Raw genomic sequence first — 5291 nt, 5'->3', positions numbered from 1 at the left:
ATATGAGATTAAAAAAGATTACATTTTAATAATTGATTTTAAATTTCGCGTTCAGGTGATCATATACACAAACACTTTAAACATGATTGCTGACACTTGTCCAACGGCGTCTAAAAATTAAGAATACCTAAACGTATATGCAAGATTTTTTAAATTGCGATATAAAATCTAAATTTTGTAGATTTTACATTTCTTTGTCTGCTTATCGTGTTAAATCAAAGGTAAAAATCTCTTTTATGTAAAATCGTATTGTAGGATGATTTTATTGATTTCAATCACTTTGAAATATGTGAAATCATGTAAAATAGTTTAAAATCGTTCGACTTTACTCTTTAACAAAATTTTATTTTTTTAGTCAAATTTTAAAAAGGTTAGTTTATAATTTAGCCCATGAAAAATTCTTACACGCTTTTTCCTCTTACTCATTTTCATATATTGGTTATATTATTGAAGAACTTTTATTATCTAGAGATGAATTTAATCAAGTTGAATACGTACGCCGACGTGCGTGTGCGTGCTGTCGCTACCGCGAAAAATGGAATCAGAGTCGCCACTAATATATTCATCCCATCGCGGGAAAGGAATATCAGAAAACCTAACTCAGAACAAGAACAAGGTCTTTCGACCAGAGAACAGGGCACGGGAGTCGGTTACGCAAGGGGAAGGTGCTAGCACCCCTCACGCCCATCGTACTCGATGGTATCCACCTATGTTTGTTTCTATCTAAAGGGTGTATCTATGTCTAAACCTAAATGCGAATGAATGCAAAAGAAATACGGGGAAAAGAAGGAATTATTTACAAGTGTGCTCGCTTAGGCCCCGCGACCCAATGCCTACGTATCCTTTTCAAGAATCAGAACGACCGTAGTTCGGCTCCATAGTTTCCATTTGTTTTGTGTTTTTTAGTTGAACAGAGGTTAAGGTCGCAATCCACGATGCTCGACCTTTGGAGACTTACACGCCTACTTTTGGAAAGGACTTAACTTGTTCTTAAGCGCCTAACAAGGCAAAAGAATGAACTTGGGTTTGTGTTTTTTATGTAACTACATGATGAACAAAACCCAATACAAGGTTTCGCACCACTTCGTCACTTTGTTTTAATTTGAGCCTTTATTAAGTGTTTTAAGTGTTTTTGGTTGGGTATTTTTTAAGGGAATTTACTTTGCAATTAGAATCACATAAAATGTATAATGATCGAGAAGCAGATTAGGGAATGAATCCCACTCACTTCTATCCCATTATGTAATGATCGAGAAGCAGATTAGGGAATGAATCCCACTCACTTCTCCCCCATTAATTAATGTTTGAGAAACAGATTAGGGAATGAATCCCACTCATTTCTCTCCCATTAAGTAGTGACCGAGAAACAGATTAGGGAATGAATCCCACTCATTTCTATGCCACTAAGTGATTGAGAAACAGATTAGGGAATGAATCCCACTCATTTCTCTATCATTTTCTTAATGTGATTCGCCTCTTTATTTATTAATGTTTTAATGTTGAAAAAGAAAAAGAATGAAAGAGGGGAGACTAACCTATTTTCTAGCCTAGTTGTTATTCTAGTCTAAGTCTAATGTTAACATGGTGATGAAATATATTCTAAAAGGAGCTACAAATGATACTATCAAAATGCGCCAAAATTATGGCCAAAAACAAATAACAAGAACACACAACCATTATACAAAAATAGCATGAAAACGATACAAAAGCATAAGAGAAGCATTAGTACAAAGTTAACCTAAGAATACTACTATTTTTATGGGTTTTTTTAATGTTAAGGGAAATCTAATTCAAGTATAAATTGTACTAAAAGACCTAAAAGCTAATAAGCCTAAACTAGTATTTTTACTATGTTCTTAACATGAAAAAATTCTAAAACTAAAGTTAATCTTAAAATCACCTAATTAAACTACCGAATTTTATTATTGATTTTGTTGTTTCTTAGAACCTAAAAGAAAATGGGAAAAAAACTATAGGAAGAAACCTAATTCTAACAATTTTCTATGGAGTCAGGGGGTATAAACTTGGAGTTATGGGCGCAGATGGCAACCAGCGCAGGCCCAGGACAGTATTGGCCCAAAGGATCTTTTTTGTTTGACAGCATTTTCTTTTACACGAAAATTGGGCTTTCATGGGGTGAGTTCTAGCAATTCGTACACAGCCCAAAGCATCATTCACTTTTTGTTTGATCCAATATTGAACTTTATTCAGATTAATGGTCCACTAATCAGATTTTTCTTAATATTCTAGTTGACATTAAACTAACTACGATTAATCCTCATTCAATATTACATTAACCTCAATTAGCATCAACTAATACTATTAAATTATGATTAAGCAAAAAATAAAAATAAATAGAAAAGAGAATTAGGTTTACTTGTGACGCTCCCAATTCTCTGAGATTCTTCTCCTTCTCACTCGCGGCCGAAGCGGCACCGGGAATCGGCATCGGAGATTCACTCCTCACTCTCAGCCGTCTCTTCTCCGCTCAAGATCTCTCCTTCAACGAACCCGACGCCTTTCTCCTTCTCCGATTACACTTCTCCGGTGCGACGCCATCACCGCCCCTTGTTCTCGTTCTCTCGATCTCCTTCTTCCCCTCAATCTCTTCTCTGGTCAAAGATGTCCCCCTCTCACCTCGCAAGCGTTCTCAATCCGTTCCTTCTGAATTCATCTCTCGTCTCTCCGATGAACATCCTCTGCGTCTCTCCGTCTCACGCTCTATGTTCTCGAATCTCCGAAAACAAATCCGGTTCTAGTTCGATGAAGATGAAGAGCGAACAAATTGACTTCGGTTTCCAGGTATTTCATTATCTTCCTTTCTCGCTGCGATTCCTTCTCTGCTTCACCGATCTCTCCTCCTTCTTGAATCCCATTCAGTGGTGTTCTTCTTCTGGTTTGTTGTTGTTGTTGTTGCGAAATCGACGGTGCAAAGTGAATATGAGAATCGTGATAGGAAGATAATGTCGTTGCGTATCGCAGATGAAAATGTGTTGTGATGTGTGTTGTTTGTTGATGCAGTTGATGCAGTATTGTGCGACGATGAAGATTGATGATTGTCAAGATTGAAGAGTTTGCGAAGGTTTTTGGTGATTTTCTGTTATGGTGAGTGGTTGAAGATGAGGATGGTGAAGGAGTGAAGAAGATGGTGAAATTGCAAAGATGAATGAAGGTGATGGGGGAAGAATGAAGATGGATGATTGAAGATGGTGAATTTTTGTGTTATGGTGGAGAGGATGCGTGTGTGATGAATGGAAGCAGAGTGAAGGCGTGGGTGATGATGAATGTAGAAATGAAGAATGGTTAAGAGTGTGAAGATTGAAGAAGCTCAAGTTATATAGAGGTTCAGGTTCCAATTCTCTTCTCATTTTTCTGTTATGAATTAGTTGCTGGTAGTTAGGATTGGTAAGAAATCTGTTATTTTTGTTTTGGTGGTTATGAGAATTCTGTTATTGTGGTTTTCTGTTAGAAGGTTAAGGTAGTTAGTTAGTTACAAGTGCAAAAAGTTTGTTATAGGTCAGTTGAGAATCTGTTAGAGGTAGTTAAAACTGTTGGGAGTTAGTTTAGGGTTGGAATAATTCTGTTATGAGGATAGAGTTAGCAGTTGGTTTTTATTATTAAGAGTTGTATTCTGAACTGATTTTCTATTGCAGAGCTATCTTTTGTCTTGGATGATGATGGTTGCTCGGAGTTGGAAGTGAAACTGCAGATTAAAGGCCGAGACCGAAACTGTTACGAGGTGAATGAGTTTCTTTTTTTTTTGTTGCGTTTTTTGGATTCGATAGTTCCCTCTTAGACTTTTTCTCTTGATTGCATGCTTAGATTGTGCAGGCTGCTCTCCCTTTATCTCTTCCTGTTTGTTCTTTTTGTGAGTTGCATTTCGTACGCGCCGTATATGCGGTTTTGAATCTGGACTGTCAGCTTTGATGTGCAATGACTTTCATTTCTTCTTTTATTTCCTGAATCGATGCCGTTTGCTTTTGGTTTCGAGGTGCAGGTCTGTTTGTCTTTTTCTTGTGGTTCAGAATTGTGTATGCTAATATATGGAGCAGGCCTATTTTAGTTCTGAATTGTAGGAGCTGGAGATTTTTGGACAGTATGAAATGGGTTTTTTTTCTTTATGGTATGTGGAAACTGTTGGTTATGTTGCTTATCCATATGTAGGGTTGTTAGTAGGTTAATGGGGTGTTTGAATGCAGGTTTGGCATAACTTGAAGAAGAAGGAATAGCGGGGCAGCATCATGAAGGGCAAGGCAGATTTGGAATGAATCGGGATCACGATGAAGATGAAGTTACGATGGAATTTAGGGAGTATTGTGTAATTATTTCTTGGCAATTTTGATGTAATGTGAAAGATGAAATTTGTAATGAGACCCTTTTTTATGAACTCTTTGTTTGTAATTGAATGAACATTGATGGAGTTTTGATGGAAACTTGAACTTGAACCAATTGTAAAGAAACAATAAGAAAAGCGAAAAACTCCTGTTTTTTTTAGTTTTGCATCACATTTGATTTTGGTTGCATATGGAAACATAATGATTTTGATGATGGCTATGGTGTTTTGAACTTGAAATGGTGCATGGAACTTGAATGAAGTCTGCCTTTTCTCTTGTATTGAATTCACTAGGATGCAGGTAATGGATTTGTTGGAATGTGAAGCAATTGAATAGTGCTATGGTTTTGGTTTGTTTTTGATGGTTTTGCGTAGTGAATCAGATAAAATTGTAATGGGCATGGTACATGATCACCCTGTAATCCTTTGAAGTCAAATGACAAGTCTCCAACCATTAAAGCAATCTTCTCTTTCAAATTTATCTTGAAGTTCCCACGAAGTTTCTTTCTCTTTTAAATGTAGGTGTAAACTTTCACTTTCTCCAATTTGCATTCAATCTTCCGAATGAATCGAACCAAACTATTAATGGTAGATACCATGAAGCGATGCTTGTAGTAGAAGAACCCTCTTAGATGAATCTAGGCCTCAAACTCAAACAAAATGGGTAACCAGGTATTCCAAGCGTGGAAACCCTAGAGATCACCAGGTGTCTAGAGAAATAAACCCCAGGGCAAGAATTCCATCTAATTAAGTAATCTTCTAATGAATGAGCCATTAACATCATCTGGTCAAGTGCAAGACACGCTCTTCGAAGAAATAAATAACCTTGTGCCAACATTTACGCAAGACCTCAATTTATTCCATGATCCATGATCCCATGTTTTTAGATGTTAATGATGCATGAGTTATGTTAATGCCCTAATGAAGAGATGCATATGAATGTGAAGATTAAGCCAGT

The 5291-nt window shown here is 36.8% G+C and overlaps 1 long non-coding RNA gene across 1 annotated transcript; it reads left to right on the top strand.

Moving 5' to 3' along the window:
- The first annotated feature begins 3241 nt into the window (after positions 1-3241).
- Positions 3242-4422, top strand: LOC131599152 (uncharacterized). Its single transcript, XR_009282597.1, has 4 exons — positions 3242-3343; positions 3654-3739; positions 3998-4123; positions 4200-4422. It is a non-coding gene; the product is annotated as an uncharacterized LOC131599152 (long non-coding RNA).
- Positions 4423-5291: the final 869 nt, after the last annotated feature.

Source organism: Vicia villosa, linkage group LG4 (genome assembly GCF_029867415.1).
Source record: "Vicia villosa cultivar HV-30 ecotype Madison, WI linkage group LG4, Vvil1.0, whole genome shotgun sequence".
In the NCBI taxonomy this organism is placed as follows: Eukaryota; Viridiplantae; Streptophyta; class Magnoliopsida; order Fabales; family Fabaceae; genus Vicia; species Vicia villosa.
Note: the sequence above shows the minus strand (reverse complement) of the source record. Positions and strands in the feature narration are given on the sequence as shown.